Source organism: Abramis brama (assembly GCF_963993115.1).
Source record: "Abramis brama genome assembly, chromosome: 25".
Lineage (NCBI taxonomy): Eukaryota > Metazoa > Chordata > Actinopteri > Cypriniformes > Leuciscidae > Abramis > Abramis brama.
In genome coordinates this window covers 25,159,538-25,175,368 of record NC_139987.1, presented here as the reverse complement: position 1 = coordinate 25,175,368, position 15,831 = coordinate 25,159,538, and the positions used below count along the sequence as shown (strand labels likewise).

At 37.8% G+C, this 15,831-nt stretch overlaps 1 protein-coding gene across 1 annotated transcript in view; it reads right to left on the bottom strand.

Annotated features, from left to right (window-relative positions):
- cntnap3 (contactin associated protein family member 3) overlaps nt 1-15,831 on the bottom strand; it is a 127,352-nt gene that overhangs the window by 40,637 nt on the left and 70,884 nt on the right. The window lies entirely within an intron of this gene.

Sequence of the window (15,831 nt, the reverse complement as noted above, 5' to 3'; positions counted from 1 at the left end):
GTAAAGTCACAGCACACCTGGATTGAGGAATCATTCATATCTGGAGCTCAAATGCATATTCATGTGCACTTTTAGTGACATAAACGAGAAATGCAGAATGACAGTCGCATGTAAATCACAGGGAAATAAACATTTAGACATTCTACTAACTAGAAGTAACTTTGCAATTGCTCGGACTCACTCTCCCAGTTTAAAACTAGATTAAAGACGCATCTTTTCAGCCAGGCATTCATATAATATTGTTAATCTCACAGTTTCAAACTACAATCCGGCCTCTAGTTCATAAATGCCAGAGGAGAACTGGCCCCCGACTGAGCCTGGGTTCTCCCAAGGTTTTTTTTTTCTCCATTAGGTCACCTGATGGAGTTTTAGGACACCATTAGGCCGCTTGATGGAGTTTTTTCGGTTCCTTGCCACTGTTGCCTTTGGCTTGCTCAGTTGGGGATATTTTGGGGATATTTAATTTTATTCTATCAATCAATAAATTCCACTAGAAACAAACTTTGTTGTATTATTTTATTTTAATACTGTGAAGCTGCTTTGATACAATCTGTATTGTGAAAAGCGCTATACAAATATACTTGATTTGATTTGATTTGAATTACTGTAGGCTCTACATGTCAACTATAACTGAGTATTAGTAGACTATCGGCATGATAACTGCTAACACTTTATTTTGATGCTCCACAGCAGAAATTCTACTGACTATAAGTAAATTTGCAACAACATATCAACTTATACTAACCCGAACCCTAATACCTAACCTTAACCTAACAGTCTACTCACAGTCTGCTACAGTCTCCTGAAACTCATGTAATTAGTTAGTAGAATGTGTATTGAAATAAAGTGTTACCGTTTAGAAGTATGCAAATCAATATTAAAAACTAATTTAAGCAAATAATGACTTAAATTTGGGTCTGTTTCTCTCATTTATATTTTCTTCATATGACTTCAGAAGACTTGGATAACAAGAATGCCTGTTTAAATAACTTGTGAAACACCCTGATGTTGACCAATCATGATCAAATATACTTCATTAGTATAATTATCATTCTGTTTGACTTCATTTACATAAAGAAGTCTAAAATGTAGAAGCACAAACAGCCCATTTAATTCAGAGAAAAATGGGTATGAAAAACTAAATCACAGTTCAGAAGGGACCTTGCAGAATCAGCAAATCGTTAATAATTGTATGATTGAACATAATCCAAGATATCTGAAATGAACCAAGACATTTGCTTTACTGTTTTCCACCCCCTCTTTCCACCACAAGGACCATCTGGAGTTCCTACAGGCACCGAGTGGCTGATAGTGATCAAGGGCTGTTGGCCAAGATGTGTGTACTTTGGGGTCGATGAATTGTCACATCTTTAGTACAATGGGGGTAATTCATTTACAACAAAAAGTTGTAATTATCTGATTGGTCAGTTTGAATGTCTCACATTTGGGTTTTAGTCACAGGGTCAGGTAGGGATAAAAGAAGATTGAAACTGTTGCTCTGTCTCTTTGGTGCTCTGGCTCTCTTATTCTCTTACTCTTATTCTACCTCTCTCTGGTAACATTTTTCATGCTGAGTAAGATTAATGGTATAAGTCATCATCATCTCATACATCTATTTTGTAACTATTTTAAGTTTAACCTAACCATATTTTGTCATTAAACCTTTTCAATTACAAACAATGTGCTAACTAGTTTTGATTTGGTATTGACTTTGAAGTGCTACCTATTGCAATACAATATTGTCACTCTCTATAGCAACGCTCTCCCACATATTAAGCTATTGTAACTGCACTTATTTCCATCGTTGGTATACAGTAAGTGGCAGTGCGTGGAATAGACAAGAAATGTGCAGTTTTCTACCATCTTGCAAATAAATTTCTTTAGTCATCCGGCAGTCTTGCAGACTGAAATCCACCCTTACATCATTTAAACAAAGAGGGATTATAAAATTGCATAGTTCCCGTGAAACTCTATTAATGAAACTGTTAAGCTTTAATTATTAACATGTTCTGCAGAGTGTAAGTAAACTTATGACCGCAACTGTATGGTTTTGGTGCGAGAAACTTTGACAAACTCGTCTGATCACTTAGTAAAGTCACAGCACATCTGATTTGAGGGATCATTCATGTGTGGAGCTCGAACGCCGCAGGAGACGCACTCACTGAACTTTAATACTTTGTGTTAGAGGATTCATCACACCATTAACCTCAAGATTGACTTCGCAAACACCACTAATAATCATTTATGCCACGGTGCCTTGATTTAGAAGCTACAAACTTTAGCTAAGAGCAAAGTAAGGTTAACCAAGTGACTCAAAGCAGCCTCTTCCACCACAAACACCTTCCAGGTTCTCTTTGTTAAGCAAATCCTTTCTAGTCAGAATAAATGTCCTTGCCTGAGCCGAAAAACAATTCCCTGCCTCTCCCATCTCTCCCGGGAATGCCATCGGATTATTTGCATGCTCGCATTACTAGCACTCACTTCACCGGCGACATCTTTCACCAGATTTCCATTTGTGGCCACAATGATGGTCTAAGAGGATCCGTTCAAACACTCTTTGTTCTGCTTTAGGTGGCCGGGACAGATACACTCTCCGCTCCGGTTTCAAGCTTTGTAGCTTTATAATCGGAACAGGATCGAGTGTGTCTTTCATTCCGTTTAAAATGGACATTTCAAACCAAAAAAAAAAAAATGAAAGCACACTTTTTGGCTCACATACGCCGACGGCATACTGAGAGGAACGTCTCTTTGTTGACTGGGATCCAATCAGAGCTTCTCAGGCCCATCGCGGGGACACAACTGAACCACAGCGGTCGAATTCACACAGTCGGACTCCTCTGTTCTCCTGTAATGATCAGACTTCACTGACTGTCACACACTGAGAGCGACCGAGAAACACGCGGAAAGGATGAATGCCACTACGACTCGCCAAACAGCTGCACTTTCTCTGATGAGATAATCCTCAGAGACAAACAATACACAAATCATAAACAAAACACATGAAAAGGATCTCAGGGTCCTTAAATAACAACTCTAAAAATTTATTTTGACCTTCATTACATTTCCTTTTTCTTGGAAGTCCACAAGAGTTTAGAAGTTTGGGGTTTCTGAAAAAGTCTCTTCTGCTCACCAAGGTTGAATTTATTTTATTAAAAAATTAAGCAAAAACGAAAATAATCTGAAATATTATTACAATTTAAAATAACTGTTTTCTATTTGAATATATTGTAAAATGTAGGGGAGACCCGGGACAGTTGCAACATGGGGATGGTTGCAACATGTAATTTTTCTCCAATCAGAAACAAGCTAGAGTGATGACACTCATACTGCACATGCACAGTTAGACCCTCCCCCCACCAAGAAGACAGCAGACATATTCAGCATCTGCTGCTGCATTTATTGAACAAAACTTGTTTTGTAAATTTTTTCATGAGATATATTTTTGTCATACTGTCCTGAAATTTTGTATGAATTAATCAAAACTTACTTACTTTGAATTATTGTTTTGTTGACTTCTAAGTGACATGGTTAGCATGTGTCAAAGTCAGTGTGTCTAGCAGGAATATGATTTTCTGTCATGGCTGATAGGGTTGGGGACGGTTGCAACAAGTTATAAATTGCATGTTTAATAAAAGTTTGTTGCATTGCAAATTGTTCAATTCTTCCTGTCTGACACTGAAATATGGAGAGATTGAATAGCATTTGTAACACCTGCACACTGAATCTATGTAGGCCTATGTTCTACACATGAACAAACAAAACTCAATAATTGTTATTTGATAAATATGACTAAAATAAATAATAGGCTACAATAATATTATTGAAATAAATAATACTATAATATTATAGTAGGCCTAAAACAGTTAATATTTTCAGAATTCTATGCTCATTGAGACAAAAGGCTTAAGTTAATTAATGAAATTTAAGGTAATTTTAACGTTGCAACCGTCCCTGGGTTTTGTTGCAACTGTCCCCTGGGTTTGGGGTCAGTTGCAACATCTGGCTTCTTCCATTCAAATAAATACTGTGAACGATATGTCATATACACTCACCTAAAGGATTATTAGGAACACCATACTAATACTGTGTTTGACCCCCTTTCGCCTTCAGAACTGCCTTAATTCTACGTGGCATTGATTCAACAAGGTGCTGAAAGCATTCTTTAGAAATGTTGGCCCATATTGATAGGATAGCATCTTGCAGTTGATGGAGATTTGTGGGATGCACATCCAGGGCACGAAGCTCCCGTTCCACCACATCCCAAAGATGCTCTATTGGGTTGAGATCTGATGACTGTGGGGGCCATTTTAGTACAGTGAACTCATTGTCATGTTCAAGAAACCAATTTGAAATGATTCGAGCTTTGTGACATGGTGCATTATCCTGCTGGAAGTAGCCATCAGAGGATGGGTACATGGTTGTCATAAAGGGATGGACATGGTCAGAAACAATGCTCAGGTAGGCCGTGGCATTTAATCGATGCCCAACTGGCACTAAGGGGCCTAAAGTGTGCCAAGAAAACATCCCCCACACAATTACACCACCACCACCAGCCTGCACAGTGGTAACAAGGCATGATGGATCCATGTTCTCATTCTGTTTACGCCAAATTCTGACTCTACCATCTGAATGTCTCAACAGAAATCGAGACTCATCAGACCAGGCAACATTTTTCCAGTCTTCAACTGTCCAATTTTGGTGAGCTCGTGCAAATTGTAGCCTCTTTTTCCTATTTGTAGTGGAGACGAGTGGTACCCGGTGGGGTCTTCTGCTGTTGTAGCCCATCCGCTTCAAGGTTGTGTGTGTTGTGGCTTCACAAATGCTTTGCTGCATACCTCGGTTGTAACAAGTGGTTATTTCAGTCAAAGTTGCTCTTCTATCAGCTTGAATCAGTCAGCCCATTCTCCTCTGACCTCTAGCATCAACAAGGCATTTTCGCCCACAGGACTGCCGCATACTGGATGTTTTTCCCTTTTCACACCATTCTTTGAAAACCCTAGAAATGGTTGTGCGTGAAAATCCCAGTAACTGAGCAGATTGTGAAATACTCAGACCGGCCCGTCTGGCACCAACAACCATGCCACGCTCAAAATTGCTTAAATCACCTTTCTTTCCCATTCTGACATTCAGTTTGGAGTTCAGGAGATTGTCTTGACCAGGACCACACCCCTAAATGCATTGAAGCAACTGCCATGTGATTGGTTGATTAGATAATTGCATTAATGAGAAATTGAACAGGTGTTCCTAATAATCCTTTAGGTGAGTGTATAATCATCTTTAAATGGTATGGGTAATTAGCAGACAGATGCAAGTTTAATATATACAAATTTGGTTGGTCTAGTCCAAATAGTCTCTGAGTAATTGAGAGAAATGCAAAAAGTGTTGCAACTGTCCCCGGTCTCCCCTAATTTATTTTTAGCATCATTACTCCAGTCTTCAGTGTCACATGATCCTTCAGAAATCATTCTAATATGATGATTTGCTGCTCAAGACACATTTATGATTATCATCAATGTTGAAAACTGCTTCAGATTTTTGTGAAAACCGTGATACACTTTCTCAGGATTCTTTGATGAATAGAAAGAGCAGCATTTATATGAAACAGAAATCTACTGTAACATTATAAATGTCTTTACTGTCACTTTTGATCAATTTAACGCACTCTTGCTGAATAAAATGATTAATTATTAAGAAAAAATTCTTACTGCCCCCAAACTTTCAAACAGTAGTGTGATGTTAGTCAAGGTTTCTCACAATGCAAGATGTTTTACAAGACCATTTTACAACTTCTCTGTGATGCTTAAGAAACAAGTACAGAGGAAGAGGAACAACAACATATACAATTTTTATGAAAGATTATGAAGACAAACAACATTTTTATAATAACATGCACTGATGAATCATTCACAATAAGACCAGGAACATGAGGATAAAAAAGGCTTGACATCTGGGGATATGATATTCCACTAGCATCTCGGCCTGAAGGACACATCTACGAGAGACAACATGGAAATAGGAGAAACAAGATTGTTTGAAATCAAGATTTCAAAGGAAAAACAAATACTTCCTTCTTTCAGTCACATGCTGCTTGTGCAAATGACAATCTAACAAAACTAGCAGTTAAAGCCATAAACTTAAAGTTAAACAGTTCAACTCAAGACGGCTGCGTTCTGCTCCGTTGCCTTGCACTCTCACTTGCTGTTTGTGAATGAAGGAACGTGCTCTGTCTTCCACAAAGAGGAAACCAATCAAAATTACTATGCAAATATATGCGAGAAAAAAGCCCAAATACAACTGCTACAGTGACATCATTGTTGACAGTTACATTTTGAATTACAAACATTCTATAAATGTAAGACAATGGGAGATTTTCAAAAAACGGAACTGAAAAGTAACATATTTCCCGAACGCGTTTCTTTCCTGAATACGTACATTGGTCAGAAAAACAAAAAAATCTTTAAATATCTAAGTCCCCCTGCAGTAACTTAATCCCTTTGATAATCAAAATGACATATTTAAAAAAAATAGCTTGAATGTAACTTTACACGCCTTGTTTAATTAAGTATACGAGGGACCATGAATATGCAAATGAGCCCCGCCTCCACTCAATCACAGCCAGTTTAAAGGAACACTTCGACTTTTTGGGACTTTAGCTTATTCACCTTATCCCCCAGAGTTAGATAAGTCCATACATACCTTTTTCATCTCCGTGCGTGCTGTAAGTCTGTTTGACGCACCCACCGCTAGCCTAGCTTAGCACAAAGACTGGAGGTAAACGGCTACAGCTAGCATACTGCTCCCAATAAGTGACAAAATAACGCCAACGTTTTCCTATTTACATGTTGTGATTTGTATAGTCACAGCGTGTACGAATAACAAGGTCACATGAGACACAGCCATCTTCTAACCGTATACATACTGGGAACTATATTCTCAGAAGACGAAGCACTGCTACTTCTGCGGAGTGATTTACTCCAATTCTGAGCGAACTCTGCTCCTCACCATGGGGCTTCTCAGGCGCTGCGAGCAAATCACTCCGCCCAAGTTAGCAGTGCTTTGCCTTCTGAGAATATGTGACCATGTTATTTGTACACGCTGTGACTATACAAATCACAACATGTAAATAGGAAAATGTTGGCGTTATTTTGTCACTTATTGGGAGCAGTCGGGTCAATTTTTATTTTTTTTTACAGATTGGGCTTTGGTCGGACTCGGGCTCATTTAGCTTTTCTCCTTTCATCGTGCCCATAATATACGTGCAGAGCGCAGGCTACTGTGTGGAATATTGTTATATTGATAGGCTAATATAAATATGCAACGCAATATGCGATCACGCGAGTAACGCGACGCGCGTGCAATGCATTAGGTGACAGTTGACCATGCAGAGCATCAGGGAGAAGTTGGAGCGTAAGGAGTCACTAAAAGTTCCCAATACTTCAGGAAAAGCTGCATTTTGAAAGAGTTTTGATTTGATTACCGAGCCTGAAGCCTTCAACAGTGGATGCTATTCTTTTTCTTCACAACGATCACAAATAAACAGTGAATGAACCTACTCAGTTCAACGGATTTTTTTTTCTTTATTATATTTTTATTATTATTTAACGTTAGCCAGTTGGCGAAGAGTTCTTTGAAACGTTGTTCTTCAGTAAAGTTACTTGACATCAGAAAAAGGTAGGCCATAAATCTTTATTTACTGCTGGATCACATTTGGCTATATAATATTCTCTACTGCATGCTTATGCTTCTCTGTAATGGACAGTCTGTATTAATATTTGTGGGCATAATTGTCGGTGGTGGTAGTTATGTTTGAGACCTATAATAAAATTTTACCTAGTAGCGTGTGTGTGTATGTGTGTGCGTCTTGTGTGTGCGTCTAGCAGAGACAGCGCGCATCAGAGAGCGCGTCAGAGAGAGCTCAAAGTGATATTGATCTCGGGTTGGGTTCGGGCTGAAAAATTGCAGACGTTTTCGGGCTGGGGCCGTATTAGGGCTTGAACACCACGGGCCAGGTCTCGGTTAGGGCTGGATGTTTTGCCCCGTGCAGGGCTCTAGGCAGTATGCTAGCTGTAGCCGTTTACCTCCAGTCTTTGTGCTAAGCTAGGCTAGCGGTGGGTGCGTCAGACAGAGTTACGGCACGCACGGAGATGAGAAGGGTATGTATGGACTTATCTAACTATGGGGGATACGGTGAATAAACCAAAGTCCCAAAAAGTCAAAGTGTTCCTTTAAATCTGCCATATATGTTTGAACAAGAAAATGATTCAGAAGAAGAAGAGAAAGAGCGATTTATATGGGTTCATCTAAAAGTCAATGTATCAGAATTGTGATGCGTTTTATGTATCGCTCTCTACAACGTCGGAAACATAACAGTAATTAATATATGATTAGCCATTGGCTTGACTACGTTATCAAACAGCTAAGAATGTGTTGCTATCCCATTCCTATTCACCATCAGCAAAAATCAGCATCCTTAGAAACGCTTTGAACATCATAGAAAGTCAGTGGAGAAAAGCCCCGCATGGTTATATGTTGGTGACGGTAGGACGTTTTTGAGTCTTTGGTTCACTGCAGTTTTAAGGAGAAAATACTCATAGACACATAGACATATAAACAACATTAAAAACGTGCTTTTCACCACAGGGGGTAAAAAAAAATACATATATAACATACAAAAATATTTTAAATTATCTACAAAACAGCTCAAAAGGAATCTATATGAGGAATTTCAATGCGGCGCTCGCCTCGCAAACAAACCTACAGTAGATCAAACACAAAAACTCCCTCAGACAGAAAACAGAATGGAAAATAAATCTATTCAAGCAGAATACGTGTGTGAGGGCAGCGAGCTCTGCACATCTGAACAGAGAACAAAATGAGACCAGCTCTGAATAGCAGCTTGACGGCATCGAAACGTACGTGCCCCGCGCTGCCCTTCCCATCCCTCACCAACACTCCAGCAGCCAGAGGTCACTCGTCGTGACCCTAATCACAAAGAGGTGACACCAAACGCCGGCCCGCAGAGCTGAAGTCCCCTCCTGAAAGACAAGAGCAGCAGGTGTGCAGGGACGCCACGCTTCTCCACAGAGCTTGTTTGATGCATTTCTCTGGGCCGCAGGGGGAACCTGACAAGAGCTGGAAGGAGACAGACACGCCCTTTCAGCCTGGGGGTCAGAGGTCAACCGGAGGAAATCAGGACGGACAGAAACCAGGCCAACAACGCAACCTTAAATCAACCTCATCAGCCGCTAATGGCGAAGAGAGAGAAGAGATGCAGAAATGCAAACATGCAACGTTTGAAAACAGGAAGTTGGTAATATTGTTAATGCTAAAAATTGCAATGAATTATGCAAAAACAAACCCAAAATAATTAGTGAACGCAGTTTCCCACCCTGTGGATCGGTTCTGAGTGCCAGGATGATAATTAGTGATGCACCGAAATCGATGCTGAAAACTGAAACTGAAAATAATTCCTCAAATTTATTTAATAATCAATTTAACTGAGTTGTACACACATGTAAATTGCACATAATGCAGTTTTTATATTAGCTTTTTGATAACAGAATGTTTTTACTCCAATTTGTTGGCGAAATATAAACATTTGAACAATAATAAGCTGTAATAACTTGCTCTCATGACAGATTAATTCAAACATTCATTAAATGATGAAGACATCACTAACAGATATATTAATATAATGAAAATGCAATAGTGCATATATTTATCAAGATGCAGCTTTCTAGAGTTATTTTAACTAGCTAACTATCGAGTTTATGTACACTGACATGTTTTTCTGAAGTAAATGATACATTACGTGACCTTGTTTACAAGCTGTTTTATTGATGACTTTCCGTGGTCGAAACACTGATTAACATGAGGTAACATTGTACCATATCTTTAATCATGACTTCTGATGATCATTCATATTTATTTCATGCCGTAACTAGTAAAGAGGAAGAGATGATCCGATCACGTGCCTCTGAACTGAGGAGTGCAGCGATCTCCACATTAAAGAGCCACAAAACCATGTTTATTGTCTGAATTTTGTAATAAAATCCATTTTGTTTCATATCAAAAGTAACAAAGTACTAAGCTTATTGTGATTTTTGGATGGCAGGCTTGCTACAAATTCTGTTTAGTGAAGTTTTATTCATGCAGCGACAGCTCTGAACACAGTCAAATTGTAAGCATCACGGTTTCGGCCCTCAAAACCACTGTTTTATTCCAACATTTCCGGTAGAGGACATTTGAGCGTAGCACTAATACTAAAATGTGTCTGTGATTTGAGCAGCTGATATGTTCCACTGTGACTGTACAGCATCACTCCTCCACTGAGATTCAGACACCTGAATCAAATGCTGAAAGCATGATGAACTACGCATCATGTCTTGATATATGACCTGCTATAAAGCTTTCAACATCATTTGATCATCATTTAATGAATTACTGCTGCCATGATCAATAGAGAGTGCAGAAAACATCAAATGAAATTCTGATTCGTGTTTTAGGTGTCCACTAATGGTACAATGTTAATTGCACCCGGCAAATAGCGCTGACTTCTGCGAATATGGCACAATACTCATTTGCATACAAAGGAGGCGTGCTGAATAGAATAAAAAAGACTTAATTTCCTGTAAAGATCCTGACGCAGCACTGCTCCAGCATTCAGCTCCTGCTTAACTGAAACAAAACTGTTGAGTGAACTCACGCTTGTAGCTCTTTCATATTACTCTGTGTTTGAGCGTCCTGACCAGCAGTAACAACCCAGACTCAACCAATGACTCTCTAAACAGAAGAAAACAGAGCATTATATCCATGCTAAATAAGTCGAATTCATTATTATTATTATTTCTGTCAGGACCACTACTGTCAAATACGATTGACAATTAGCATACAGTTTGGGTTGGCGGTGTGGTTCCGTTCTGGGCGAGAACTCCCTGTGCATCCATGCAGCCTAGCATGGATAAGAGCAGTAGCGCAGCGATAACCCCCCTTGGGGTAAACGGAACAGAACCAACATGAATGTTTGCAAATATTTAATTCAAGATTTTAAAGTACACATCATTCGAGAATTTATTCTGATTCAAGGGGAATCAGAATGCCAAATCCTGACTGGGCGAGAGGAGGAGCTGGAGAGGGAGGAGGGTAATTCGCTCCTGAGAAACACGATAGCTGCTGATAATACTGAAGTATTATATATGTATACAGTGATAGGCGTCGTATTCCTATAGGTAGATGTGGATCAGCTGATGCGAGCTTGACTAACGTGACCTGCCAGAACTAACGCTACGCTTAATAACTATTATAGTTTCTAAATGTCCGTAGGCTGCAATGTGTTCTATGCTTTTACTATTACTAATGTCAAGAACTACAGTAAATAATCATATGAACAAGTATTAAAAAATCCTAATTTACGATGATTTAAATCAGTAGGTCTTACCTGGTGGGTAATGAGCCAAAAATGAGTTGCAAAATCAAAATGCAAAAAAAAAAGAAGAAAAAGCAAACAATGGTAAATGCAACAATAAAATGCATTGAACTTTATACCCCTGCATAGCTAGTAAAATACTTATTTTTATTATTATTTAAATGGACATATCCCAACACATTGCATATCTTTGGTTGTTAATGAGTTACTTTAAAGCAGAAAATTCAGTATTGAATTCAAAAGGCTCCAGATGCTTCAATGAGCAATAATAGCATATGAAAACATAAAATGCAATTATCTTAATTATCCAACTTTGCATTTGAGCCATAAAACCTACCGTTCAAATGTTTGGGGTCGGTAAGATTTTTTAAAAATGTTTTTGAAAGATCTCTTATGCTCACCAATGCTGCATTTATTTGATCAAAAATACAGTAAAAGGAGTAATATTGTAAAATATTATTATATTTTAAAAGAACTATTTACCGTTTTACTATATTGTAAAATGTAATGTATTCCTATGCTGCAAAGCTGAATTTTTAGCATCAGCATCATTACTCCAGTCTTCAGTGTCACATGATCCATCAGAAATCATTCTAATATGATGATTTGCAGCTCAAGAATATCATTTTCTATGTTGAAACAGTTGAATATTTATGTGGAAACTGTGATACTTTTTCTCAGGATTCTTTGATAAATAGCGAGTTCAAAAGAACAGCCTTTATTTGAAACCGAAATCTTTTGTAACATTATAAATGATCAATTTGATGCTTCCTTGCTGAATAAAAATATTAATTCATGATCCCAAACTTTTGAACGGTAATGTATTTACTATTTTCAAGCCCTGCTGAGTGAAAAAAATATGTAGTGGTGACATTGAAATTGCTGTTGTCTCTGTCAGGAGTTAATAAGCAGCGAGACAGGAGTAGTGAACTTCATCCATCTTGTTCACTCATCACTTCCGTTCTCACATACATTATGTCATTGCACACAGTTCAGATTTACTTTTCAAAATAGTCGTCAATAATACAATTCTTCTCATGAACAAGTGCACCAGAAAAATGCTAAATGAGAATTAGTACGACAGGTGTATGATAAGTGGAGCACTAGAACAGGAGACGCTGTTGTGTGACTCAAACCCATACAGCACTGTTGAAATAATGAGGCACTTCTGCGTAAACACAAAACACAGATCTGTGGACATGTGGCTCTTTTACTGCGGTGGGAGGGTGTGTGTATGAATGATGCGACTCAACGGTGTGCATGATAATAGTTCAACTTTTGTTTCTTTTTGTGGCTATGCACTTTTGCAGTAACAGAATAAAAACAGGCCTTATACACTTCTGTACTAATGCTGATTATCATCAACTACCGCTCACAATTAGTGTTAGTGATCAGTAAAGTATTTAACCGTGTTGAGTAACTCATCTCCACCACACAAAAACCCTAGCAACAAGTCAAAACACTGTAGTAACAACAACAACACTCAAACCAAGACAGTGATTGGCTCTTTACACAGATAGGCCTTCATGTCAAGCATCGGTAATGATACTCTACACTTAATATGATGTTCTTATCAAAAGCACAATAAAAGCTGTATTTAACCTTGAGCAGGAGTGAGAGTCCACATGGGTCTGAGATTCAGTGAAAGTGTCGACAATGCAAAAACTCCCTCTTTATTCTGTCCATTATTCACCTTTACAATAACACTTACTCAGCACTTTAGTCAAAGTGAGCACTACATCAAACACTGTTCCTCCCCGCGTCACTGTATAATCACTCTACACACCAAAACAACTTCCTCAGGTGAACCTTTAGCTTGGCACGTTATTTAAGGAACGAAAAACTAATCAATGAACAGCAGCTCGATACGGAAAATAAAATGCAGCATGCATAGATACATGTTTGAACATGTTTGCATGCTTAGTTCAGCAACTGGTATCAAGTTTTCTGAACATTTCATTTTCATTTCAAGTCGGGTAGTAGACAGAAGAATAAAATCAATTCTAAATGCAAATAATAAACTGCAACTAACTATTTAATCATGCGTAGGACAGTAAAATAAACAATTAAAAATGTACCATCCCATATGTTTGATTACCAATGTCATGTACTTTGAAGCATAAAATTCTGTATTGAATTCAAAAGGCTCCAGATGCTTCAATGATCGATATTCTATAAAAATAAGATAAAATTATTTTAATTATCTATTTATTTATTTATCATTTTTCATATTAAAAATGGATGGTCAAGTCTAGTATATTACATAATGGGATACAGTACCAATGCATACACATGACATGTAAAATAATATGTAAAAATGAGTATGCAAAAGTATGCAAATATAAATTTAACATGTTTGCATATTTAATTCAGCAAGTGGTATCAGTTATCTTCTCAGAATTTTTTTTATTGTCCATTCTAAATACAATTTTGTGCACAATTTTCTGAACACAAATAATAAAATGCAAATAACTGTATAATTGTGCAAAGTTAAATAGTAAAAAATCAATAAAAATCAATGCATACAAAAAATGTTGCACTGTGCACAGTGTACATACTGTATACTGCTGAAATGGTAAGAATAGCATGGCAGTGTTTTATTCTGAACACATGCATTGAATAATTTGAACTACAACACAGTACAAGGTCAACTTTTGTAATCCAAACCAACCCAAACGACAGCAGCACCATCAGTGTTCACCGTAAGCACACCTCAGCTCTCTTCCCTCATATTATATTTGATCTGGGGTTAATAAACCACTCTGCTTCGGTCTAGTCCACACTTAGACTCATTTTGCACAGGGCCCGTGGGTTCATATGAGGCACATGTAAAGCCAATGAAAGCTGCTGCCATCCAATATTTCTTAGTTATGGGCAGCAATGTTATTTAAGAACAACCTACAGCCCTTTTCCAGAGGTAATAACCCTCACAGTGGAGCCGGTGTTTCTGCTTGGAGTGAGAGGACATCACCCTCGGTCTGCCCTCGTCTCTTTCTTCTGCACTCAATAACACTGTGTGCGTTAATGAGAGCGGAGAGCTACCGAACTACATTCAACCTTTCAGAGCACAACCAGGGGTGTGATACTGATGTAAACTGCATTTCTAAAAGTGTCAGCATGATTTATTCACTCCGGTTTTACAGTATTTAACGCAGCATTTAAAAAACCAAGCAGCATCTTAGGCTGGAAATATACGTCAGAATTATAATGTTAAAGCGTCTATATGTAGAATTCAGAAGCCCTTGTTATTAGCGACACCGGTGGCCGTAAAGTGAACTGCAGCCTTACTACTTGCTACTCGTGCACATGTAAGAGACTGAACGTGATTCAAGGCCTCAATACTCATGGTGAAATTTTTTTCGTGCTGTGCGCTTTCCTCTCATTAACAAAATAAACACCAAAAATTACAGCGGTGAGAAAACAGCAGTTAAGAAAGCATCTGATCATAGCAATGTGGATAAGTTCATCAGCTCTGCAATTCAGCGCGATCATGTCAACAGATAAGGTAATTCAAATTACACTGTTATGATAGTTTGATTATAAAGTATATTTAAGACTATAGACTGTATCTGGCTATGTGAGGCTATAGTTTGAATTAATCCCTTTCCTTTGTATAACACATTGACATTACAGTACAGAATGGCTCTTTTGGCATTATCCAGAACATTGTATAAGCATTCGTTTCATGTGTCATAGAATGAAAGGTTTTTGAGAGGTTCACATTTCACAATACTGTAAACTGGATATTTAATTGTGCATTTACTCTATTTTTACATTTAGATTACTTTTGCCTAATGCTACTTATACATAATATATATTTTTTAAATCTAATATCAGTTGATGATACTGATACCCTAAGTGATGTTAGTGACGCAGAAATGACACACTTCAGCTTTAAAATATATAAAATATATAAAATATAATTAATTAAAATTATTGTGATTTTTTTAAAATAATTTCATATTTTTTTTAAAAAAGAATAAAAAAAGCCTGGAAGACTTTCATTCATGTCACAAACGTGGAGGATGAGTCTGTTTAAATCCCTAACTCTATACCACATTAGCTTTGCAAACATCAAATCACAGTAAACCAAAAAAACCTTCAAACAAACAAATAAACAGAAATCCCAGAAGTCTTCAGAGCTCTGAACAAGTGTGACAGACGAAAGCGAGACCTTTCAGAATGTAAACGAGTACCTAGAGGCAATACAACTTTCAGAGAAAACAAATCCACATCTGCATCAAGTGTCACCACCAGTACTTAAAAAAAAAACCACAAAAAAAAATATTTACATGAGATATAAGTGTGTGCGCCATAGGTTCCCCTTCACTTTGAATTGCTCGGTCACAGCAGTGCATTTAGCGTCTATCAAAAAACACAGAAGAAAGAAAAAGAGCCTCTTCTTC